Source organism: Microtus oregoni, unplaced genomic scaffold (genome assembly GCF_018167655.1).
Source record: "Microtus oregoni isolate MIOR12 unplaced genomic scaffold, Mior012 000139F_ref0000186, whole genome shotgun sequence".
Classification (NCBI taxonomy): Eukaryota; Metazoa; Chordata; class Mammalia; order Rodentia; family Cricetidae; genus Microtus; species Microtus oregoni.
The window spans coordinates 1,411,810-1,439,786 of record NW_024544789.1 but is presented as its reverse complement, the minus strand read 5'-3'; positions in this window follow the sequence as shown (position 1 = coordinate 1,439,786).

Genomic DNA, 27,977 nt, shown 5'->3' with positions numbered 1-27,977 from the left:
GAGCAAGGATCCTCTTGGGTTTGCTTCCCCATCCCTGGGATTATACACACATGCCTCCCCAGCTGGTCCATGCATTAAAATCAGGCACTCATATCTGGGTGACAAGAACGTTATGAACCCCAACAGCTCTTTATTGTTCCTGCTTGTTTACCTGTTTTACCTGTCTACCTGTGTGGTGGCTACAAGAGAATCGGTTACCAATGTCCTCCAAGACAGCTTCTCACTAGCTGTTTAAAAGCTTTTATCTCCAGTGTTCCAGAACTTTACATGTGCTGTGGTTTAGGGGCATCTCTTTGACTTTGTCCTATTTAGACTTTGCTCTACTTGAACGTGTACATGGGCCCCTCAAAACGTGTGGAGTTTCAGCTACCCTTTCTCCAATTGTTCTCCAGCACAGCTTTCTTCCTTCTCACCTTCTGAAACATCCCATGACAAAAACACACATTTTCCGTTGTTCCACGGATACCTAAAGTTCTGTTTTGGTTTCGATTTGGCTATTTTGTCCTTGTTAACTGACTGAGTAATATTTTTTATTTCAGTCAATAGGCTGTTCTCTCCTGTACTTGCCATTCTGTGGCAAGTCTTTCCGCGTGTTTTTAACTTTTGGCTGTTGTTTTTCAGTCCTGAAGTTTCCACTTATTCATCTTCAGAACTTCTATTTATGTTCTAGCTTTGAAAAGTGCTGATGGTTGCTCCTTTGAACATGCTTATGACATCTGCACCTAACTCTGACATTTGCATCATCTTGTCACTGGCTTCCCTCAGGGTCTTTTGCCACAAGTTAAGAACATCGTGTTAACTATATGCTGAGAAATTCTGGGCTATGTCTCAGATATTTTGGTTATTAAATCATGGGTTTTTGTTAAATATTATGAGAGAATGAATATCAGAGTTTTGGGGTTTTGTTTTGGTCTTGTATATGTATATGAGTGGTTTGCTTGCATGTATGTCTGTGAACATTTCTGTGTAGGTCTGGAGCGCATTCAGCAGTCAATCTATTCTCTGGGAAGCTTTGATCTATGTTTGGTTATTTTTTCTTTTTTTTTTTTTGCTTATTTTAAATTCTTTTGACAGCAATTCACTCTGTAGCCTGGGTTAACCTGGAATTTATGATTTTCCCGCCTCATCCTTCCGAGCACTGGGATCATAGATGCCACTACACCCATGTTATCTCAGCCGTCATAATCTTTGAAATATGATGGGAAACAGATCACTCAACCACATGTTCTAGCTCAAACCAGGCATGCCTTAACAGCCATAGAGAGATGATGGACCTGTCTCCCAGGCTCTGCCTTCTGTGTTATTTTCCCAGGACTTTGTATTTCCCTGGGATACCCTGGAGAGGCAAGTCAGAGAAGCCATCCTGCTCAAGGAAACATGAATGTTTGGAGTCAGTACTCCTTGGTGGCAGATCATTGCAAAGTGGGTCTATAAAGCTGGAGCTGCTTTAGTGCAAGGACAATCCTGAGGCGCTGTCTCAGCTCGGGAATCTTCATGAAATGGTCTGGGTCTTCTGTTTAAATCTTCCTTGACTCATTCCTACCTGTTCTACCCACCTCCCAGATATATATAGTAGCTCCCTCAGTGAAGTTTTGAACCAGACTTTTGTAGCGTTTGCTTCTGAGGTCAAAGTGTAGTGACCTCTTGTGACAGAAACTAGTTATAAGAGGTAATGGACAGGTGACTCGTTCATTTGGATTAATATGCTTGGAGAAAATTTGTTCTAGGGTCTCCTGGGAAATTTTCCTAGCTATAGAAAGAACCACAGATAGGGCGGTTTCTTTGAAACTAACCCCAAACAAGGACTCCTGTAGCTCCAATTGTTGCCAACACATCTATTTTGAAGCTAAGGAACATCAACCTGAGACCAAGTTTTATTGGCAGAAACCCGAGATGGAAAGAGGTCAAGCCCTGACCAACTGAGTTCCCCCACAGCCCACCCCAAGTCACACTTTGCCTCAGGCAGCCAATCATTCCCTTGCTCTTCAAAGTTAGCTTGAGGATTTCTTTCTTGTTTGTTTGCTCCTTCTAGTCACCCCGGTTGATTTGGATGTACATCTAGCTGACCTTCCTTTCCTCCACCGTTTTTAAGGTCTCATAAACACTGAAAAGAGCTTGAGTGGGCTGGGGAGACTCTCAGAGAGTAAAGAAGCACTTGCCACAAAGCCTGACAACCTGAGTTTGACTCCTAGGACTTTCACAGAAGGAGAGAACTGATTCCTACAAGTTGACCCACAGAGATAGATAGATAGATAGATAGATAGATAGATAGATAGATAGATAGATGATAGGTAGATAGATAGATAGGAGATAGATAGATAGATAGATAGATAGATAGATAGATAGATGTGTGTGTGTCTACATGTAGACATATATATACAACTATATGTATATATGTATATAAGTTTGGGAGGCTTAGAATTTATATTTATTTCATATTTTGCATATTTGTGTGTATATAAATTTGGAAGGCTTAGAGTTTTTTATTTTTATTTCATACGTGAGTGTTTTGTGTGTGTGTGTGTGTGTGTGTGTTTACCACATTTGAAGAAGGCATCAGATCCCCTTGTCCTAGAGTTGTGATGTTTATAAGGCACCATGTGAATGCTGGAAACTGAACCCAGGACCTTTGCAGAGCAACAAGTGTTCTTAACCACTGAGCCATCTTTACCATGGCTCTATATTTTGTTTTTTAAAGCTTAGGTAGCTCACAATCAAGATGATTGGTCAAAAACTGAATTGTAAATGCATGCAGCTAATGGAAAACTTTTATCCTTCCTAACATGTTTCCTTTCTTCCCTCCTTTCTTTTTTCTTCTTTCTTTCATGGGTAATAACAACACTTAAAAAATAATTTATTTACTTTTATTTCATTGGCACTGCTGTTTTGCCTGCATGGATGTCTGTGTGAGGGTGTCAGATCTTGGAGTTAGAGACAGTTGTTAGCTGCCATGTGGGTGTTGCGGATTGAACCCAGGTCCTCTGGAAGAGCAGAGAGTGCTCTTAACCTCTGAGCCATCTTTATAGACCAATAATGACACTTTTAAAAAGAAAGAAGGAAGGGAGGGAGGGAGGGAAGGAGGGAGGGAGGAAGGGAAGAAGGGAGGAAGAGAGGAAGGAAGGAAACAAAAGTGAGCAAATAACCGAATAAAGAAAAGAGAAGATTGAAAACAAAAAAACACATTAGGATTACAAAAGAAACCTAAGACCACATCAGTGTTTGCAACTGGGCTGAGAAAATTTACCTTAAATTCTATTTTAAGATCAAAGTACAGTGTTACTCAAGGATTTGATATATAATTGGGGCTTCTGAAAACACCCCTGTAATAGACAGGTAAAGTCAGACAGTGTGGTTGCTAGGATATTTATATGCTTTTGAAGGAAGAAGAGAGACGTCTGCCACATGGCCAGAAAAGGAAAATGCCTGCAACCAGAAGCATGTTTCCCAATGTGATTCAGGGCACAGTGTAAAGAACAAAGAGTCCCCTGTAGCCCGAGAAAGCCTGTGTGGGAGGCATGGAAGTTCTTGTGCTCACAGATAGGAATGTTAAACACACAGTGTTGTCTCTTTAAAGGGAAGAATCCACAACCTATTATCCATTTGGAAGGCTGCAAACAGATGTGGTTAAGAGCCTGGTGATCTTTGCATCGTCCGAGTGGTGAGGACCGCACCAGATCCTCTCTCAGGCCTTTGTTGTGAGCCTGTCAATCTATAAAACCTATCTTTATGGGAGATGCTACATGTATTTGACAAAAAAAAAAACTTCGAAGTCTTAGGCTTTATTGTGCAGACAGGATTGAGTTATCACTAGGAAAGTTTTCACCAAATTGTGCTGTGCTTAAAATAAACTACTCAGGGTAAGGCTCCTGAAGTTTGAACCAACACATGCTACTTAGTTGTGTTGAACTGAACCGCCTTTTGGCCTCCTATGGATCATTATTTTGCTGGCCAGCGTGGTCACTGTGACTCCCACTGAGTTCCTAGCCTTACACCTGTATCTTAATGAACATTTTGAAGGTCACAAAAGTGTGACTTCAGGTCAGATGGGAAAGAGTTTTCAATAAATAATAAGTTCTGTTCTTTCAAAGATAAAAAGAGCACATTAGCCAGATCTCAGGATGGACAAATAGACCACACTATATGTAACTGTGTGTCTCTTGTGTCTGTGCAGAGTAGCAATGTTCTCTTTTTCCCCAAAGTCTGGGTATCTCAGACCTGCTTCCAATGACAGGAGGCAAAACACAGGGTCAGAAGTATGATGCAAGCCTTAATCCCAGGCGTGCCAGTCAGCAAGGGGGGTGGTTGTGAAAATCGCTTCTCTATCGGGGCCTTCACTGTCTCATCCCCCAGTCTTGATGATTATAGATCACTGGAGGAATGAACATAGCTAGTAGCTAGCCAAGTGTGATGGTGCATGCACTTGAGAAGCTGAGCAGAAGAGCCATGAGTTCAGTTCCAGGCTAGGTTAGACTAGACACTGTCAAAGGAGGGGAGAGAAAGAAAGATAGGAGGGGAGGGAAAGAAGAGAGAAGAAAGGAGTTCTCTACATACTGGGTTCTGGGATGACTTGTTTCAATGATAACTCATTCTTCATTTTTCAGCTACCCCACCCATCCAACACTGTACAATTCAGAGTTCTAACTCAATTTATTGCCAGCCGTGTCTCTCTGTATAGGGCAACTGAAGAATGTAGATGTTTAGATGCCCAAAACAGAACAAACAAACGGTCCTCTCCTAAATCTGCTATCAGTCTCCTCTTTGACTTCTGATGACTTGACAGTGAGCCCACGGCACCAATACAAAGGAAAAGTGAAGCTCACACCAATGTTTTCTTTCTTTGCATTTCAGAAATTACTCTGAGAAAGGGACTAGTAACCATAGGGTAAGGACGTGGGAACTAGGGACTGGATGAGCGTGGAGTCCTCCCAAGACATGTAGTAATGTTGGTCTTCAATTGTGTGCAAGTATTCACTCCAAACATCTAGCATCCAAGCAAATATCATGACTCACAAGACCAGAGACAGATGTGTTGGCTCAGAAATACAACCTGACAAGAGCCCAGTGGGAGAAATCAACGGCAAGCTTTGTAAAACACCTGCCTGCATACTTCAGGGGCCCTCTGAGCAAGAACAGAGGGGAAGAGGAGCTGAAGGGTACAACCAGCAAGAGCAACAGTTTGACTTTATCGGCATTTCTTACATCATTTAGACGATTGGTCCTTGATTGACTATCGCTGCATTAATGTTCCTACAGGAAGAAATGACACCGTGCTTACTAAATAGGACAGTGATGATGTCTTTGTAGAGAAGAAATGCATTATTTGGGATCATATAGGGTGCAGTGCCATGAGGCTGATAAGAACTAGGAACAAGTAGACAATCAGTGTTGAAAGCCCAAGGAAAAGGCCAGGCGGTGAAGGCGCACGCCTTTAATTCCAACACTCGGGAGGCAGATCTCTGTGAGTTCAAGGCCAGCCTGGTCTACAATAGCTACTTGCAGGACAGGCTCCAAAGCTACAGAGAAACCCTGTCTCGAAAAACAAAACAAAACAAAAAATCCCAATGAAAACACACATATATATGCACAGCAGTCAGCTCTGAAAACACCAGAGATTTTACAGTGAAGTTGATAAGGTATTAAAATCCAAATTTTCTGACTCATCAAGATATAGACTAACCAGCAGCCTTTGTTTTTTTAAACTTCCTGCTCCTTCCCAACCTTAAGGACTTTTTGGCAGCCCCTCCCCTTTACCTGATTCATCAACCAATCAGAATTCACCACATACAATCAAATTAACCAATCATATTCATCCCTATTAGATACATTCTTTACATATGAGTGGGATCAAATTTGTCCATTCCCAGGACATCAAAATCCCTGCTCAAAGCACTGTTTGGTAGCCCACTTTCTAAACCCTTCCCTGCTACTGGGAGCCACCATTTTACTTTCTGGTAATGCCTTGCTCATGTGCCCTTCTTCTGTTGTCCCTACTCAGCATTCTCTGAGATCTTGAAGCAAGCAACTGAATTCCAACTCAGAAAATGGGCAACAATGTCGTCTATCACACTACTTTCAAATGACTTAGGAAAGAGTAGCATGTGTGTCTGTATGTACTGGAGGTAGGATCAGGCAATGCTAAGAGCAGACAAATTTAGGAAGGCAGTATATAGGTGTAAATTATTCTCCCAACTTGCTATTTTGTTTTGTTTTTCAATTTCCCTACAGTCATTTTGTTTTATATAACAAAGGTATATAACCCAGCAAGTTTGCTCAAACCAGCTGGTGCATTTCCAAGCTGAGGCCCTGTGGATGTTTCCCTTACCCAGAGTTACTTCTTCTAATTCTCCCACCAAAATCTATAATTGACACTTATAAAGACCAATAACACAACTTAATTGCTAAGAAAAGGCACAGGAGGATAGTATTTTCTCCCACGTTTATGGAAGTTTAAGCACACTTATTAGCTAACTCACCAGGAACCTGTAGAGGCACAGGACCCGTGTGATGACCTTCTACTGAGATGTCCTTGAATCAGTCCAACCAGATCTCTATGCCCACCCACTAACTTCTGTATTTTTGACTCCCAGTGGCTCCAGCCCTGCCACCCTCTTCAGAGGGCTAACCTAGGATTGCAGAAGACACTTCCCTCAGACTTCTAACTCAAGAGAGTGAGCCCAAGTGTGTAGAAGTTACAACCCATAGCAACGGCTGCCCCATGCCAAGCATTCCTTCCACTTCAGTTCAGTCACAGAAAAGAAATTCTCCCTTATTCCCAAAACCAAGCCACTTCTCTCCTCAACATCCTGATAATCCACACCCATGCTTGTTTCATTCCCACATCCGTTTGGTTGCCATGTGTGAGCCGTTCTTCTAAGCAAGCATTCGTAATGATGGGTTTCCGCTGTTTCCTGCTCCTGCAACCACCCCATGTGTAACCCTGGCACAGGCAGAGCCCCTGTTGCAGCACCTCGCTCTTTGCTCATTTATCTCTCTGTGCCACATAAAACATGCAAGATATACACTGTGTGTGAATTTACAGTGTTGGATTTTTACACATAATTTGGTTGAAAGGAGCCTTGAAGTTTTTTCAAGATTATGTTTACTGACAGAAAACTCGCACCTTGGCAATATAGTTGGCTCTGAATTGTGACCACAGTCCTTCCTTGAGAGAAATGTGTGTGGTCGTGATGTTTGAACTTCAGACACTCTCTTGTCACTGATCAGGGGGTTCTTGTGCAACCTTCTCAAATCATGGTTTAATTCCAGACCTAACCATTGGCTGAATAACTATATACTCTGGGTTAAATATTATTAATTTTTAGAAGGGATCATCCAAATCTGTTATAACTGGTACAGGACAGAGGACAGCAGCTAAGACAGCAGCAGAGACAGTGGGTGTAGACAGACAAAGGGCACCCTCTCGTTATGCCATGCATGCCATTTGCTGTGGGTTCTGGGGCAGCCTGGGGAATCCCTTGGCAGGAGAGGAGCTCTCAGATGGAGCTCGTGGCCCCTGTCATCTGCATTGCGGTGCCATCTGTCATTAGGTCCAGAAGGATTCCACAGTGGCATCATTACAGTTGTGCTGTAGACCGCCAGACCCACAGTTCTGGTAGTGTTTTCATCTCAGGAATCGTGGACTTTAAAATACTTTGAAACCATATTAGAGAGAGAATAAAAAGGAATGAATGAGTGAATGCAAATAGAATGTAAATGTTAGATTATATGTGCCATTCTACCTCTCTCTCTCTTCCTGTCTCTCTGTCTCTCTCTCTGTCTCTCTCTCTCTCTCTCTCTCTGTCTCCCTCTCTGTCTCTGTCTCTCTCTCTGTTTTTCTCCTTTCTCTCCCTCTTTCTCTGAAAAGCAGATGAAGCCCAAGTTCAGAGTAACAAGAATCAACTTTATCCCCTAAGCTGTGTTTAAGAACTTTTAATAAAAAGGCTCCCTTGGTGTTTTCCACTGATGAGCTTCCCGCCCGGGCTGCCAGGAGCTGAGCTCAGGAAAATATGAGGCATTACTTGTCAAATAGAGAGGCATCTGGCCAAAGTGGGGAGGAGAGCACCAAAGCCAAACAATAATATTATTGAGCAGAACTCTCCCTGGGGCTTCCATTCCAGGATATTCAGAAAAGTTCCCAAGTCACTGAGCTGTGGCACTGTCTGAGGTCACCAGAGCCTATGTGACCAACACCACCGACTTGACCCCTTACTCAGCCACTGCCAAGAACAAGAACCCACACTGTGACCAACAGGAAAAGGAGTGTCCACTTTGAAAGACAGTCTTCATCTTGTTTCCCAATTAGAACTAACGAAGAGCTTTATTGTGTTACCAGTGAGTAATTCATGGGCAATTTAACCAAACAGAGGATGATCCAGGTATGTAGGCTTAAGATGGACATACTGCTTCAAATGCCAGAAACTTTCAGAAACCCAGTCCCCACAGAACACAATCCCAGACACGCACGGAACTTGGAAATTCTGAGTGAAAACTTCTGTGACTGTTGTAGCATCATTGGAGTTTCCAAGAGGCTAAATCCTGGGCTCCTCCAGCCTTAACAACTTAGCTGGGACATCTGTCCCCAATATGTGGGGCAAAGTGACAAGCCAACATGACTAGAGATTCATTCTCTGTGGCCACATTAGAAAGAAGAACAAGTAAAGCAGTCTATTGTGAGGCCAGTCTGACTCCAGGGTACTGAGGAAGGGATTTCGAAAGGAAAAGGCTGTTATAACTAAGTAGCCCTGGTCAAGGTGGGGTCCTGCTCATCATTGGCCAATCATTGCCTCAGCTCTGGTCAATTGTCAAAAATGTGGAGTTCTCTGTCTGGGAGACCAACCCCTGAGCCCTACCCTTTCCCTCCTAAGGCACGAGATTCCTGAAGAAATTCCAGTTCTTAAGGGATGACCGTTTCAATACTCTGATAGGAAAGGGAGTGGCCCAATTGTCTCTAGACTCTCTTCTCTTCCACCAGGATGGTCACATTGGTCCATCTGGGCTGCTATCACAAGGTGCCTCAGATCCAATCTGAACAGAAATTGGTTGTCACTGTTCAGCGGGCTCTGATCAAGATGTCAGCAGATTCAGTATTTGGGGGAGGGGCTTCTCTTCCATTTGATAGTGCTTCCTTGATGTACCCTTGGATGCTAGAAAAGGTGAGGCTACTCCCTACACCTCTTTCTTACATAAGGATGTCCTGCTAATACACACTTACTTCTCCTAATACTCTAACATAGCAAAATATTTATAAATTCAATGTCTCTGACAACTTGCAATTTGAAGAATTAGTAATACTCACAAAAAGAATTTTCCCAAGTATTTGTCATTCATATGTATGTATGTCATATATAATGAGAAAAATTCTAAATGTCATCAAAATCTATTTGATACACTCAGTGTTTTACTTGACTGGGAAGAGCTTGAATAATCAGCACAGGAAGAGCTAGTCCCAGGCTTGGCAAGGTTTATTTGTTTTGTCTCAAGAAACATCAGAGTCTTATTTACAGGTTTCCTGGTCTCAACAAGCCATCTGCTCTGGAAAGTCTTTTCTGAGCATCCACAATTACAGTGATGGCTTCCTGAAGTCCTATAGGACTTTCTGTCTGTAACAAGTATGCATGTGTGTAGTCACCGGGTATGCATGTGTACAGTCACCAGGTATGCATGTGTGCAGTCACCAGGTATGCATGTGTGTAGTCACCAGGTAAACATGTGTGTAGTCACCAGGTATGCATGTGTGCAGCCACAGTTACAGTGATGGCTTCCTGAATTTCTATAGGACTTTCTGTCTGTAGTGGGTATGCATGTGTGCAGTCATCACCTCTCTATGCTTGGTAAAATGACTGAAAACAATTGCTCTTCGCATTCTCCAAAGCACCTATAGGATGATGGAGTGTTAAAAGCTACCATGGTTCCCAGATAGACCGGGGGAGGGGGGAGAAATTGGAGAGAGGAGTGGAAGACTTGGAGAGAAGAAAGATAAAGAAGTCAGAGAGAGGCAGAATGTGGTTGGATTCAGATGCCGACCAAGGGTTTGACTGAGGGTGTCTGTATACAAGAGACTAATACAGAACAAAGCGAGTCCCTGATTCAAAGAACTTCAAAGATTACATACCTAAATTGCATATGTGTAATCACAGAGTTTGGGCTACATAGTGACATGCAGACCAGCTAGAGTTATACAGCAAGCAGACAATTCGATTCATTCATTTTCATTAAAATTAAAATCAAACAGCCTAAAGAACATCTAGCAAATAAAAACTTTAGGGAGTTAAATGAATCAAAGCCTGCTTTCAGAATGTGTCAAATATGTGTGGACAAGGCACAGTCAATTCTTCACACATGTTAACCCAGAACTTTCTCCACCAAACTTCACTGGTATGAGAGTTCACTCTCAACCAGGGTGCTGGTTGTCAAAATCAATATTTTGTTCTGAGATAAACTAAAGTTTATCGCCTTTGCTAAACATGCTTCTAATCCTCAGAGTGATTAAACAGACGGGGAGCAATAACCTGAAACACAGAGAGAGAGGGTGTGACTGTGGTCCATTTCCCCCTTCCTAGGTCTGAAATTCCCGCTGCCTGTAATCCCCAGAGCTGTTAGTGTTGCGCACACATACACCAAAATACACCAAATTAATAAATAAATAGGATGAAGGAGAGAGGGAAGGGGAGGAGGAAGGGGGAGGAGGGAGGGCAACAGGGCAGCTGTTCTCTCTTGTCCTGCCTTTGCCATGGTTCCCTGGGGTCACTAGGCTGTGAGAAGAGAATGCTTCCCGTTTCTTTCTGTTCCTGTGCAGAGGGCATCACTTCCTGCTCACCCGGCAGAAAGACACAGGCAAAAACATTGTTATTCCACATGATCCTGCCATTCTGTGGGAGTGGCACGTCCACAGAGTCCACAGAGCCCCCAGCTATAGGAGGGAGGGAGCTATGGGCAAAAAGATGACATCAGAGTCTGGCCAGTAGAGCCCCAGATGTCTGCTCGGGTCAGGAAAGTGGCAAGTTGGCATGGACATTGGTGCCTTCCCAAGCTTACCCTGTTAGATTCCAATAAAAGAATCAGCTCATTTAGGATAAACAGTGTCAATAGACACATGTATTTCTAAGGGGCACTGGGATGGATAGTTTATTATTATTATTATAATTACAAATTTTCACCTCCTCTCCCTTCCCCTCTCCCCCCTCCTCCTTCCCCCTCTCCCTTCCTCCTTCCCCTCCCTCCTCCCCATTCCCCCTCCCCAGTCCAAAGAGCAGTCAGGGTTCCCTGCCCTGTGGGAAGTCCAAGGTCCTCCCCACTTGGGATGGATAGTTTTATGTCAGCTTCACACAAGCTAAAGTCATCTGAGAAGTGGGAGCCTCAGTTAAGAAAATGCCCACCCCCCTAAGATGGGGTTGTAGGCAATCCTGTAGCGCATTTTCTTGATTAGTGACTGATGAAAGACTACCCAGTCCGTTGTGGTCCTGGGTTCTGTAAGAAAGCAGGCTGAGCAAGCCATGGAGGGCAAGCCAGTTAAAACATTCTCCCACAGCCTCTGCATCAGCTCCAGTTTCCTGCTGTTTGAAGTCCTGACCAGATTTCCTTTAATGACGGACTATGATGTGGAAGTGCAAGCCAAATAAACCCTCTTCTCCCCAGATTGCTTTGTTGGTGGTGCTCCGTCACAGGACCAGGAACCCTAAGACAGGCACTCACCACTAAATGGAAAGTTAGTGTTTAAACTAGAAGATTCTATAGGGTTTGGGGATCTCCAGTGGGTCTTGAATATGTAGATTGTGACTCAGTCTCGGGTGAAGCCTGAGAATCCGCATTTCACACCAGCTCCATGGACAGGAGGGTGGAGCTGGTTTGAGATCATGCTTTCTGAGCATTAGTATTAGTATTGTTTTACAAATGTGTGTCTTTTGTGTGGCTATCATTAAACACAAGTGCCAAGCATCTATGAAGCACGGAAGAGGACTTTAGATCCCAGACCCAGAACTGGAGTTAGAGGCAGCTGTGACTTGGGCATAAGAACCAAACTTGGGTCCTCTATGAGAACAGTAAGCATTCTTGCACGTACTGTTCCAGCCCCCGAAGCTATAATTTTAAGGAAAACCCTAAGCTACACTGATGAAGGCTTGAGACTCTGCAAGAACATGGCCTACTCCAGGAAGAGTTCAGTGGACTTAGTGCCAAACAGGAACAGGCAACAACAAAAGCTTTAAACACACATTCCTGAAATCTTAGGGGGAGGGGCAGAAATCAGTCCTCAGCTGGTTCCAAATAAAGAGTTCGACAAATTCTAAAAATAAAAATGATGTAAATATGATCTGTTCATCAATATAAAGTTGCTTAAATATAAAATAAAGTTACAAATATATAACATTTTAAATGGCAAAGTAAAAATATTGAATAACAGCCAAATAATTTTAATTCCTTGTAAATAAGTTTGAAAATCCAGACAAAATTCACTACTATACAAAGGATATAAACTACTAAATTAAGACATAGGAAAGACAATCTGTAACTCTGAAAGTTATACTTAAAATTGTGTAGCTCTAAATATATCCCCAAACTCAAGGACTAGGTGGTGTTACAAGTGAGGTGTTTGAAATCTTCAAAGAATACATATTTAAGTGTTTCTTAAACTTTCCAAAAAAGAAATAAAAACTTCCAGTTATTTTCACAAAACCATTAATAACTCTGACTCCAAAACTTCTCAGAAGATGAATGTAGGAACAATAAGAAGCTATGCCTCAATTTTACTTTTAAACATTGATAATAGAATTATAAATAAAATGTTAATGATAAAAAAAACTTAACAGTATTTTTAAAAACCTATGAGAAGGGGACTAGAGAAACAGCTCAGCAGTTAAGAGCTCTTGCTCTTGGAAACAACACAGGTTTGGTTCCCAGCACCCACATGATGGCTCACAACCATCCATAACTCCAGTTCTGGGGGGCGGGGGTCTGATGTTCTCTTTTAACCTCTTTAGGCACCAAACACACATGTGGTACACATATGCAGGTAAACCACTCATATCCATAAAATAAAACTAATAAGTCTTTGTTAATAAAAGGGATCATGACAAAAACAATCCAGTCTTGGAATTTACTTTTGGTTTAATATCCACAGATTATCACACTCCATGAGCAAAGGAGAAAACAAGTACATTACCTCAGTAGATAACTTTTTAAAGGCATCTGTAAAGTCTGGCTGTCAAGCCCAGTGTCATGAGCACACCAATCGTCCCAGCACTTGAGATGTGAAAGCAAGAAGACAGTGAGTTCAAAGCCAGTCAGGGTGATATAGCAAGACCCTGTATCATCATCGTCATCATCATCATCCTCACCCAGCTGCTACAGAGGTGACTCCAGGGTTAACAGCACGTCCTGTTCCCGCAGAGGACTCTAATTCAGTTTCCGTGCTTCTCACAGGGTGGCTCACAAACACCTGGAACTCCAGTTTCAGGGGCTCTAACACCTCTGACTTCCACCTTCATGTACCTGGTGCACACAAACTCACACAGACATACATAGACATACCTTTTAAAATTAAAATTCAAAAACCAACAACAACCAAAACCCACAAAAAATGGACAGTCTTGCAAATCCTAATCCCTTAAGAGAAAAAATTCAGTTGTTCAAACAAAGCTGCAGCAATCAAAGCATGGATACTGACATTACAACTAGACATTGACCAACTGACTGGAATTGGGAATTTAGAAATAAACCCAAATATTTAATTAAGGTCAATTGATTTCAATAAGTCTCATGATAACTCAATGGGGAAAGGAAGATTCTTCACAGCATGATGCTAATACAACCAGTTACCTACAGGCAGTTTGGATCCTGCTTCATACCACACACAAAAATTAACTCAAAATTATTGAGAGACATAGAAGCCACACCTATAAAGTTCTCAGGAGAAAATATAAAAATAGACCTTCATGACTTCAATCCTGGAAATGTTTTCTTAGCCACTTCACCTTAGTATATTTAAAATGTTTTGCTCAGAAGATACCATCAAGAACTTGAACCAGGTGTGATGTCACACTCCCACAGTCCCCAGACTGGGTAGTCTGAGGAACCATGATCAGGGGTTTAAAGCTAGCCCCGGAGGGTATCACAAAAGACTCTGTCTCAAAAGACACCAAACAAAGACAGAATCCACAGAAGAGAAAACATTTGCAAATCACATGTGTGAGAGGGTATTCACATACAGAATACATAAAGAACTCAAACTACTCAAAAATAAAGAAATAACTCAATTTTAAAATAGGGGAGGAATCTGAATATTCTCCATGGTCAATAAGAACAAGGAGCAATAGTCGGGTCAGCATCAAAAACCACTGGGTGCAAATCATTACATTGCAAAGAGATTTGGAAAATAATGTGGCAATTCCTTAACGTGATAAGCACAGATTGTTGCATGACCCAGTAATCCTACAGAACTGAAAACATATGTCTACACAAAGACCTCCCCTGACTTGTTCCTAGCAGCATTGTTTGAAATAACCCAGAAGAAATTATCCAAATGGGGAGTGGTGGACTCTGGGAATGTTTGGAATTGTGAAAATGCTGTGGGATTGGTTTTGCAGTGGTTATGTGGCTTTGTTGCTATACTAAAAAGTGGGCTACACGCTTAAAAAGGTGGATTTTGGTGGCTTGTGAATGTCATCTCGGTTTAGTTGTTACTGAAGAGCAGATTTTCTAGTGAGTGCTAGGTGACACCCCTGTGTCCTTTTAAGGCCTGGGTTACTAGGCAAAATGGACATATCTCTCTCTAGAGACTGAGCTGGGGGCAGAGCTGAGATGTTAAGCCAGGTTAATCTTCTATTAGTAATTCTCATGAAAATGGGATTATGTCTGACCCATTTTAAAGCTTGCCAGCATGAATGCCTCTCAGCTGAGGAAGTCCAGGTCTCTCCAACTCGGTAGAATCAAGCAGAAGCCTAGAAGGGTATCCCAAAGGCTTAATAAACTAAGTGAAGTGATTGCTTTGCTTACCAACTGTGGGGTCTTGAACAGCACGTGGAAGCTCACATCTTCAGTGGCCCCCTTCTACAAAGCAGAAATAACAGCTCTGAGCTCATAGGGTGTTGAGATTATTAAGTGAGATGTAACTAGTACATAGTAACAGGTCTTAAATACAAAGAATTGATGGGTGCTGACTGCCCTTGAAGAGCTGAATATGATATTCTGCAAAAGACAGGGAGAACCTCAGACATACTAGTACCTGATCTTCTGATGGAAGTGAGGAGAATGCTTGGCTCCCTTCCCTCAGAAATATTTCTTGGTCTCAGTGACTGTCTACCACTCCTTCTGTGCCTACCCAGTCAATATGCTAAGGACCAGGATGTCAGCCTATGCTGCTCTCCACTATCCTTGGAGGAAGGCAGCGTTCTGCCCTTTATGGAGATAATTGCTTCACAAACCTGATTTGCAAGTTTTCAAGAGTTAATTCTTTACACTAGTTCTTCTCACACAAGCTCAGGAAGGGTCTTGCCCAAGATCTCAAAACCATGCCTCTTCCAACCTATGCCGGCTCTCAATCAAATAAGACGAAAATGTCTTCCATTTTGAGTTGCCAGAAATTGGCAAGCCACACAGAACAGGTATGCCACATTAGGTAAAGTGTTTTCTCTCCATACTCTCAAGAAGACTACTGTGAGAATTAAACAATGAGAGGGAAGTGTGCCACAAGGCTTGCCTCACCTCCTATTTCTACTGTTTAAAATATGTTGCCAGACATGTTGACACACACCTGTAATCCCAGCCCTCAGACCTTGACTTTAAGACCAATCTAGATTGCACAATAAGACCTTGCCTCAAGGGAAAAAACAAAAAGGCAGGCGGACCTCTGTGAGTTTGAGGCCAGCCTGTCCTGGTCTACGGAACGAGTTCCAGAAAAGGCTCCAAAGATACACAGGGAAACCCTATCTAAAAAAAAAATCAAAAACAAAACAAAACAAAAGAGTGAGTAGTGGTCTTGCAGAGAACCTGAATTCAGGCCCTAATTCAGGACCCAGTACAAGTCAGAGGGCTCACAACTGCCTCCAACTCCAAGGGATTGGATGTTACCTTCTTCTTCCTTGTGCACCCACACACGTTTGCTAACATACACACACACACACACACACACACACACACACACACACACGTGTTACAATATCTGTCTACAGAAGATAACTATAACTATTAATATAATGAATGTGAACAAACAGCAGAGACATTGTGCAGACACCTACAGCCTGACACTATCTATCCCCAGGGTACTTACTCTTCCTTTAAACTCTAAAGTTTGGAGAGCAAGGAAGTGGTCCAACTCCTGCGTATGAAGAGCAATCTAGAGGCAGAGGACAGTGCCTGTGGGAACAGCAGCCAGATGGTGTCCAGAGCACTGGTCTCCTGACCTGTGTCCAGAGAAGGGGAAGCTTCATTTTTCTACCACAGTTTTGAGGCAGCCTACCCTACACATTTCTTTTCTGATGATTGTTGAATCTATTAAAAATAATTGTACATTTGATGTTAGAGCACTGTGGCCCATTCCTGTAATCCCAGCACTCGGGAAGCAGAGGCAGGATCAAGAATGGCAATCCCCAGTTGGATAGCAAGCTTGAAACTTGCCTGAGCTATACTGCAATCCTGTCTTGGAAAAATAAAAAATCTTGGTATCATGGCCCATCTGTGTTCTTAGGACGGATAGTAAAGTACACTGTGGTTCTCTGGCCTTTTTATCTCTCAGATGATAGATATCCCAGGCTAACGAGGGAAGGTTTAAAAGTCCCTAATTTCTATTGGAGACCAGGCTAGAAACATCTCTTTGCCGATTGCTTGATAGATTGGAAGTATATCACTGAAGAGTTGGAGATGTCAAGGTTTGCCATTGGTCTGGCTGAAGTGACAGATGATCTCTGTAAAGCAGCCCTCTGTCTTTTTTAGAAGATCTTGCCATCAAAGAAAAATCCTTATTTTTTAGAAATTACAAATACTATCAATGTTTTGGAAATGGTCACATAGGAAGGAAGAAGAGAGAGGAGAGAGAAGGGGAGGTTGAGGAGGGGCAAAGATAGACAGACAGAGATGGGGGAGATGGAGAGAGGGGGGGTGTGGAGGGGAGGGAGGGAGGGAGACAGACAAATAGGAAAAAGGGGGGAGGGAGGGAGGGAGGGAGGGAGGGAGGGAGGGAGGGAGGGAGGGACGGAGGGACGGAGGGAGAGATATACAGAGAGACAGAGACTGGAAATCCTTTGTGGTCCAGGCACTGATGGGGCTCTGAGAGGCCCTGCTGACATGGTGGAGTACCCACCCACAGTCTGGTAAGAGACTGATCCTTATCTCTCCTGTTTGCAGCACAGACAAGCACACATAGACTCCTAGCTGTGCCCTGAGAAAGTCTTTCTACAGCTGGAGGTCATCAGCTGATCAGAAGGAGATCTCTGACCCACTGGTAGCAATCAAGAGCCCCAGCACATCTCTGGGGTTCAGGATCCAAAGGCCAATAAGTGCTTGGAATCATTTTTCTAAGTAAAAAATGAAGCAGCTTTATTTTACTTCTTTTAAAAGGGGGAGGTCTTTAGTTGGATTACCTGCCAGTCGTTTGAAATTGCATACATATGGGATGATGTAGCAACAGTCGTGGGGGGCACGAAAGGAAGCAAGTAGTGGTGATAAGGTGAATTTCACATATGTGAGATTAGATTTAGCTAAGTTTCTATCATTCTTCCTGGCCTCTTATTCTGGAAGAAACTCTCCTGCCCTCTCTACCCAACTAATTTAGTCTTTTTTTTTTTATTTTTATTGAGCTCTACTTTTTTCTCTGCTCCCCCTCCCTGCCTCTCCCCTCCCCTTCAACCCTCTCCCAAGGCCCCCATGCTACAAAACCCACTGCCAACACATGGTGATGATGATAATGATAGCCTCTCAACCTCCCCATGAAGGCCAGTGTCCCCAGCCTCATATCACCTAGCACTGGGACACAAATGTCTGTTTTTACTGCCGTAGCCAGCTGTTCCATCCCTTCACGATCACTCTGAGACCGTCAAGGCCACTTCTGCCACACGATCATCATAGATATTACTTCCATTACCACCTCCAGCACTCCGTGGCGACTACAAACATCGCCAATATCCACTACCAGCCCCCATCGCATCTGCCACTCTGGAAAATTCATTTTGAAAATTCTACCATCTTGTTTGTACATTTAAATATGAATTTCAGATGTTCTTTTAGACCAGACACGGTCTTTGTTCTCTCCTTCCCGCTCCTCTTTCCACTATCTGGCTCCAAGAGCTCTGTCTGTGTCTGTCTCCACACCAAGCCAGAGACCCTCTTCTGCCTTCCCTTGCTTCTGTCTCTGTAGACATCCTCAGACATGGAGTTTCTTTTTCAGTCCTGTAAAGGAACCTGGTTATTCCTCTGCAATCAAGAGTCCAAGTGTCTCTTGGCACTCTGAGGCTGTTAACCTTTCCACTGGCGGACTTTATCACTGATAATCCCTGGAGTATCTCCTGCGTACCAGCTCATGATCCGCTGCGGGAGGCAGGTGAAGGGTTTAAACTTTCCCAATTTCATAGCTGAATTTAGGTTTCAGTTCTCTGGGAGGGGCGAACAGGTATCTCTCCCAACAAAAGACCATTGATCAACATATTACATTCAAGAATAAGGGAAAGAACACGAACAAGACCTGAGTCAGTCCAACAATGTCTTAAGGACAGTTCCTTGAAAGTTACCCAAGTATGTCCAAAGATAAAACCTCAACTAATTAAAAGTATTTTAATGTAAAAAAAAAAGAAATTGCATACATAAAATATACTTTACTAAAAATTATTTTGTTGCCAATGTAGGTGCCAGGAAGAACTAGTATGCCCTCTTAGTAATATTCAGATTAAAAGAGGGGCAGGGAATGGGCACTCTTTTTTGTATCTTCTAAAAATTTATTTCTTTTCTTTTTTGAGATTATAATTACACTTCTCCCCTCTGTCCTCCACCCCCAGCCCTCCCAAACACCCCTCTTTGCTCTCTGACAAATTTATGGCCTCTTTTTTCATTAATTGTTGCTGTATACATAGAGTATCAGGGAATTTGCTGTGAGATGTATGTCCCAGGAATGTCAGAAACCCATAAAGTCTCCCAGCATGACTGCCTAAACATGGGCTGAACAAGAAGAGCAACAGACGTGCTACAGAGGACAGAAAACTCCACACTTGGTGTCTTTTCGTTCACACTGGCTCAGTCCCTCTGCATCCACCCTCATCTTCAAGGCTTCATCCTTATGGGTGACGGTTCATCTTACACACTGTTGTCCACACTTCACCGGTACCCTTTCTTCCTCAGGTCTTGCCAGTCTGAGCCTCCTTGGTTCCCTCTTTGTACCTGCTCATTTCTTGGTCCCGGAGAAGCCTGGCTTCCAAGACTTAGCCCGACACCAGGCCAACTCCAGATGGTGGACAAATATCAGGTTCCCAATTCCTTGAGGTTTCATAGCCTCAGCCACGCTGTACCCCAGGTGGCTTCTGCCTCTTTGAAACTTTGTAAAGGGGGCTTTTCACAGCCATGTTAGACTCCTGGCAAAGGCGAGTGGAGGGTAGAAAGTGCAGCCCACATCCCCCTGTCAGGGCCATTTCCTATCAGCATATCAGAAGCCACCTCTACACCTCCCCACAATAAACCTCCCAAATGAGCTCTGTTGCAAGGTGTGACTTTGTGGTGTCCCTTGGCTCCAACGTTGCCTTCCACCACTAAACTATTACAGTTCAGGTGTTTTTGTTTTTGTTTTGTTGTTTTGTTTCCTTGAGGTTATTACTATTGATGCGTGTGTGTCCCCCAGATGATCTCATGATCCTCTTGCCTCAACTTCACAAGTGCTCAGATAGCAAGTGCATAGAAATCAGTCTTCTGACGTCGTTGTTCTAATTCAACATTGACTTGTCTGTTGGGGTCTTTTGCCTCTCTGTGTGACTTTAGAATCAATTTATCAATAGCCAAAAAATAATGTGAGGATTTTTGACTAAAATTATACTGAATCTGTAGAACAAGTTGAGAAAAACTGACACCTTGAAAATATTGTCCTCCTGTCCGTAAGCACGGGTGTGCTAGCTAGTCTGATGTCAACTTGACACACAAACTAGAGTTATCTGAAAGAAGGGAACCTCAACTAAGATGCATTAAGAGCCAGCTGTAAGGCATTTTTTTTTAAAGTAATGATTGGTGGAAGAGGGCCCAGTTCATTGTGGGTGGGATAAGGGTGCAGTCTCTGCTTCTAAGATTACTGTGCAGAGGGGAGGAAAAGTGTATCATATGGAAGAAGGAACTAAAAGGCAAAAGAAAGGCGAAACATCCTTCATCCTGCTAATTCATTCATGATGGTGGAGTTCATGACCCAGACAGTTCCCCAAGGCCTCCCCTCTCAATGCAGTTGCATCAGCAGTTGTATTGATAGCACGTGACTTGAGGGACATCTTCATGCCACCACACTAAAGACCAGTTCGTTGATAATCAGACAAAACATGGTTAGAGTTGAAGTTTGGTTTAAAGAAAGTGGTGGTGTCTGTTAAGCCCTAGATCGCAGTTGCTTGGTGAGTACTCAACCACTGAGCTACACACGCAGCCCAAATGTGGTATTCCTTGAGAAAAGTCCACCCACACCCAACCCTGTGAATCAATACATTCACAATACACCATGTAGATTGTGGTTGTCAACACTTCTGGCCTTACTGGGAAAGAAACGTCAAAAAGTAATTGGCTATCCAATGTGATCTGTAGGGGGCCATAGTCTAAATTCACAGTCTAAAGCCAGCAACTGCAGCATTCCCACAAACCTTTTCCAAATGAGATCAGTTCGCTTTGCCAATAAGATAAATGTGTTACTATTTACACTATTAAAGAATACGTGTGCAATCGTGCCATAAATGTATATCGTAAATTTTCAAAATGTTTTTGATCATGGTACTTTACTCTAGTTTCCTTTATAATTAGATTTCTTTTACTTTATTATTTAAAACAGTACTCTGAAAGGCTTCCTCAGCCCACCAAAAGGAACACTACAGGGAAAACCTTCAAACCTCTGAGCTGGAAGGGGTGTGGGTGCAGAAGACAGCATAGTCTGACAGTTCACAGTTTACTTGAAAAGGCACTTCGAACTTTGGCCACCATGGCTGTAGGCCCTCCAGCTCAGGTTCACAAGCTTGTTTGTGCTCTGAGTTTCTCATCACAGCGTTCAGAAGGCTTCCTGTTGCTGCTTGTTTCAATACACATGACCTAATCTGTAATTAAGCCATGAATCTACTACACTCTAGTGTGTGTTTCTAACAGAACAGAATCCACCTTTTTTTTTTTTTAAGGTTGGTTTCTTTTCGTGGAAATCTGTGATCTGTTATTAAAGTTTGTCATCTTTGGGACTGGAGAGATTACCTAGTGGGTAAAATGCTTGAGCACAAGAACCTGAGGTCTGATCACCAGGACCCATGCAAGAGCTATCTGGGGTGACAGGCACATCATGAGGATTTACTGGTCAGCTCGTGTAGGTGAAACAGTGAGCTCCAGGTTCAGTGAGAGACCCTGCCTCAAAAACTAAGGTGGAGAGTAATAGAAGAAGATAATATACATTGACCCCTGGCTTCCAGACAGGCATGCACAGGCAAGCACTCACAAGCATACACTCAAATTATGTCATCTGTATTAAATTAAAGCCGTACTCATTAAATTAAAACCTCCTTAAATTTTAACTTACATGTACTGTTGCTTAGAATGCAAATGATACTTTGCTGAATTAGGTAATAGTTTTAAACCACTAGAAGAGAACTCAGGCAAATGCAGGACAGTGGTAGAAAGTTTGCCTAGTATGCATGAGGGCCTATGTTCAATCCCCCAGGGATGATGATGATGATGATGATGATGATGATGATGATATAACTCTAAGAAAGAAATCACTCTAAGATCCAGGATGTGTCTAAATAGCAGCTGGGAAGTAGAGGAAAAAAGGTTCAAGAATTCAAGATCATCCTCAGATACACCTTGAGTATGAAACCAGCCTGGACTAAGAGAAGACTTTGACTCAAAAAAAAAAAAAAAATACCAGAGCTAAATTTTTTGTGCTATGACCAATGTTATGGTTGTTGGCACTAAACACCTGTAAATTCATGATTTGTTTTATAACATTCTGTCCATTAGCTGGTTATGTCTACCAATCCCAATCAATGAGCAATAAGTCAAGCCATGAGTTGTAGGTTGAGTCATGGAGAAATATGCTGAGAATATTTTTCTCACTTGACTTGGGAAATCTGTGACCTGCAGTCTTGCACACACATAGCTTTACTTATCTGCAGCACTATCTGTTTCCTGAGGGTCCCTCACAGCCTCTCAGGGACACTACAGGTCGGGGCTGTGGTTGTTGTCCTAGATCTGTCTACATGACTTGGAGGGAAGACCAAGGATATTTTAAATATTTGGCAAAAGAAAAGACCACATTAAAGTGAAATTGTGGGAATTTAAAGTGAAGTCTGGGAATTTAAAAAAGAGATAGTCACTGCTGTCTGGGACTGTACAGAAATTTCCTGTTGACTTGAAGGATATCAGGCAGCCTGAGGCTTGACTGGAGGCAGGCACAGTAGGTTGGAGAGAAGGACTTCAGGAAGGTCCATGAAAGGCAAAGCTCACTGGACAGGGTGACACCTTTAAAGGCCAGGTCAGCAAGCTGGGACTTGATCCAATAAATAAACAAAGGTCATTTTAGATCTGCGTGCCATCAAATGACTTAGGGATGACATGAATGCAGAAGCTGGTAGCCCCAGGGCAGGAATTTCAGAAAGTATTATGGTGGCCTAATTTCAAAAATATAGGTGGCTGGTGAAATGGCTCCATCATTTAAGTCTGGCCAGGCAAGCACGAAGACCTAGGTGCAGACCTCCAGCACCCACATTTTAAAAGCTGTGCAGCGGTACACTGAAATCCCAGTACTGGGGGATAGAGACAGGCGGGGGGGGGGGGGGGGGGGTCCCTGGGCTTCTTGGCCAGTCGGCCAACCAGATCAGCAAGGTTCAGGTCTGGCAAGAAACTTCTATCAAAAAATGACACAGAGAGTGACTGAGGAAGACATCTGACCTCAGTCTTTGCCCAACACACACAGGAATGTGCACATGCATGAAGGGATCGCTGATGTCACAATGGTGTATTGTACCTTAAGACTTGCTGCAATGAGAAGGTGTTTTGTCTTTGTGGCACTCTTGCTAAAACTGTCCTGCTTTGGTCTAATCATGAGGTAACCTCAGAAAAGCCCGAATTGAGGGAAAGTATACAAGTACCAGTACTTTTCAAAAATGTCGATTTAGAGCCGGCTGTGTGGTTCAGTGAGTAGAGGTGCCTGCTACCAATGTCTGATGATCTGGGGCTCTACAGTAAAGAGAAAGAATTGGCTCCTACAAGTTATCTTCCTCCATATAACAATAAATAAAAGAAGCATTTAATGACAACGTAATACAAGTTAGAGAAAGCTGAGAAAATATTCTCAGGTCAGAGGAGATTGTGGACATGAGCAAACTGAATGCAATCTTGCGATCCTGGAACAGAAAAGGGAAGTTGGAGAGATGACTATGAACTCCAAATAAAAGTTAGAAGTATAGTTAATAGCTTTGCATTCATATTCTGTAAGTTGAGAGCTGGGGAGAAGGCTCAATTGGTAATGTTCTTGGTGCTTAGACACAAGGACCGGAGTTCAATCCTCAGTGACCATAAAAGAACTGGGTATGATATCAACCTCAAAGCACATATGCAAGCACACACACACACACACACACACACACACACACTCACACACACACACACACACACACACCACTGCAGGGAGGATGAAAGGCAACTCTTCTGTTAAAATGTGCAAATTTTAATTTGGTTCCACCCACATACTTAAAAAAAATTAAACAAGCAAAACAAATGACAGAGCTCAGCTTCTAGAAAGTCTGAAAGGAGGGAACAAAACCTTGCAAGGGCTAAACCCCAGAGGGTTACAGAATTGAGCATTTTGTTGGGCCCAAGCTCTACTGTTCCCAATCTGCAGGGTCTTTTGTGTACGAGCACCAAATCCAGTGTCTTAAAGTAGAGTTGCCACGGATGTCATTCCAGCAGATAGAAACTGGAACACTAGACATCTATATAAAAACAATAAAACATGAATGTTTGCCTTATTTTATAATAAAAACTATCTTAAAATGGGTTTGGGTCTAAGTGTAAAATGCAAAACAATAGGACATTTAGAAGAAAACATAATAGAGGGACCTCCTAACATTATATTTGATAATGATTTTTTAAAAGATTTGTTTAATTAGTTTCAAGTATTTGTATGTGTGCCTGTGTATGTATTTACAGCACATGTGTACAGGTAGTTGAAAAGGCCAGAATAAATCATGATATCCCCTGGAAATGGATTACAGGTGGTTGTGAGTCACCCAAGGTGGGCACTAGGAACTGAACCCAGTTCTGGTGGAAAAGCAGCAAACACTCTTAACTGTGAGCCATCTCTCCAGGCCCTTGGCAATAATTTTTTGGATCTGATACCAAAACTACATTCAGGAAAAGGGGGGGGGAGATAAATCAAACTTCTTCTAAACTGAAACTCTTGGAATGGAAAAGCAACTCAGTGGTAGAGCATATGCTGAGAATGTACACGGTCCTGAGAATACCAGTACTAAGAGAGAGAGAGAGAGAGAGAGAGAGAGAGAGAGAGAGAGAGAGAGAAGCATCTGAGAATGTACATGGTCCTGAGAATACCAGTACTAAGAGAGAGAGAGAAGCATCTGAGAATGTACATGGTCCTGAGAATACCAGCACTAAGAGAGAGAGAGAGAGAGAGAGAGAGAGAGAGAGAGAGAGAGAAGCATCTGTACATCAACACTGGTGTGTTTCAGCAATGGAAAAGCAACTCAGTGGTAGAGCATATGCTGAGAATGTACACGGTCCTGAGAATACCAGTACTAAGAGAGAGAGAGAGAAGCATCTGTACATCAACACTGGTGTGTGTCAGCAATGGAAAAGCAAGGATGTGGAGAGAGAAGAAAATGTCTGGAAGCCATATTTGAGACATAAAGATTATTAAAACTTTATATGAATTATGGCTGAACAAAGCAGGTAAGCAGCATCCTGTGACAAAGGACCAGATAGAAAACTACCCCAGATTTCCAGCATACTCTATGGGCTACAAAGGTCCTAGAGTGGACAGCTGAACCAAGGGCACACTCAGTCTGCTGACAGAGAGCCAGCCTTATCTTCACAGCACTTTGATCCACCCTGCTTACTACAGAGACAAGAGTTTTATAAATTAGACCACTCATGCAGTGACATCATCAGTTCAGCATGCAAGGTGTACGTGGCATGTATATTAGTTCAGCCTAGCTGACTTAGAGAATGCAGGAAGCGCATTCTTGCCTAGATAACACCAGTTTGCCCCAATCCCAGCGCTCATGGAAGGGAGTCAGTGTTCCTCCAGACAGTCCTTATTGAAACATCCTCGTCTCTCTAAGTCATGTTTCACTGTTTCCTTGATTAGGTGGGAGTCGTGGGAAAGAAAGGAGGATGTTTCGGGGACATGCTGAGGCTCTCCTCTCCTGCAGGATCATACAGCACTGAGTGGGCATTAATACCTTCGAATTACATATCTGTATATACTGAATTCCTACAGTGCTTAGGACAGAGCTCAGTTGGTAGGGTAATTGCCTGGTATACAGGAAGCCCTGGGTTCAATCCCCAGCACTGCATAGTGAAGCATGCTTTTACCTCCAGCACTAGGAAGACAGACACAAGAAGACTAGAGTTCAAGATCATACTAGGCTATATAATGAACTGGAGGCCATCTTGAATACATGAACCTTTGTCAAAGAAGAGAAGAAACATCCCTACAACTCAACTAAAACAGACACAAAAGACATGAACAGAAGGCCATCAAAACAGCTCTGTGGGTAAAGATGCTTGCAAGCCTCACGACCTGAGTTTGATCACCAAGATTCACATTGTGAGTAGGGTGAAGTCACCTTAAGAATTGTCTTCTGACCTCTCCACATGTGCTACGTGCACACACATATATACACAAAATGAATGAATAAATGTAATTTTAAATCTTTTTTTCAAGATAGGGTTGTTCTGTACACATTCTCTAGCTGTTCCCTAGCTGTCCTGAAACTCATTCTGTTGACCAGACTGTCCCTGAACTCACAGAGATCTGCCTGCTTCTGCCTCCCAAGTGCTAGGATTAAAAGTGTGCACTACCACCGCCTGGCTAATAAAATTTTTTTAAGGAAATGTCAACAAGAAATGATACATATGGTCAATAAGCTTTTAAAAACGTGTTTAACATTTCTAACCAATGGGGAAATGCAAATAGAAACCACAATGAGATATTGCACATGCCTCAAGGTGACTATCATTTAAAACAAATGAAAGAAAATGGCAAGGGTAGTGGTGAAGATGTGCAGAATCCCTGTCCATTGCATGTGAGAATGGGCAGCATAGCAGGCCCCTATCTCATCTCCCAACTTAGTTGCTTTTTAGTTGACTGGCCTCCAGGCCATTTCACCAGCCATGGACCCTTGACTGTTTCTGCTTTCACCTCTTATGAGTAAGCTGCTATGAACATGAGTGCTCAAACACACACCTAGAGTGAAATGCTAATGAGTGTTCAAACACACACCTAGAGTGAAATGCTAATGAGTGTTCAAACACACACCTAGAGTGAAATGCTAATGAGTGTTCAAACACACACCTAGAGTGAAATGCTAATGAGTGTTCAAACACACACCTAGAGTGAAATGCTACCTGTCTTCTGAAAGGAAGAAAATGCTGACGTGCTGAGTCTTGAAGACATTAGGCCAACTGAAGCAAACCAGTCAGAAGAAAAAAAAAAAAGGACAAATAGAAGGTGCTTAGAATGATCGAATCCATACAAACTGGTACTAGAATGCTGGTTGTGGGGGAGGAGTTGGAAAGGAAGGAAATGGAGGGTCATTGTTTTTGTTTGTGTTTGTTTGGGTTTTTCTGAGACAGGGCTTCACTAACAGCCCAAGAACTCACTATGTGTGGCCCAGACTGTTTTCCTACTTGGGACTCCCAAGTACTGTAATTATAGGTGTTGGCCACCATGCAGGGTGGGAGTTACTGTTGAATGACTTTAGGATGCCATCTCAGGAAGATGAAAAAGCTCTGCGAAATGAATGGTGGTGAATATCCTTAAGGCCACTAAACTGTATGCTTAAGATAGTAAGTGATAATGCATGTCATGTGTATTTATATGATGTATATCTTACTGCAATTGGAAAACAACTTAGTGGTGGGTGAGATAGGATCTTGCTATGCAGCCCAGACTGTTCATGGACTTTCAGCTCTCCTGACTCAGCCTCCTGAGTCCTAGGATTAGGGGCATGCCCCAGTGTGTGTGTGTGTGTGTGTGTGTGTGTGTGTGTGTGTGTGTGTGTAAAACAAGACTGGCCTGGTGCATTCTGGAGATGTGTGGAGATTAGATATCGTCTACATAATGTGCAGAACACATGAGAACCAAACTAATTCTCTTTCCTTTCCCAAAGTTGCTAGTTTATTGATTTTACTTCATTCAAACGCAAGAGTTAATCCGTTAGACGTGGAAATCGTGTAGTGATTTACACTTAATGATGACGATTTATTAATAACAAATATGGATTGCCACTATTACTGCTAAAAAGCTGTGCAATCACACACACACACACACACACACACACACACACGCACACACACACCACAGCATATACTCAAAATCTCAAAAGTTTGGACAGAGAGGAAAGAAGACTGGAAAAGCACAGGGCAGCAATGCGCTTAACTGTCAAGTGTTTAGACCCTAAGATCCGCATTAGCTTTCAGAGCTGGCCATGAACCGCCTCCGCAGGGGTTTTATCGCTAAGGTTTTCGCTGTGGGTAAAAGCTTGCTTGACTTCTGAGATTCCAGATCTGAGCAACGTGGAGCAGTTGCCTCCTCAAACCTC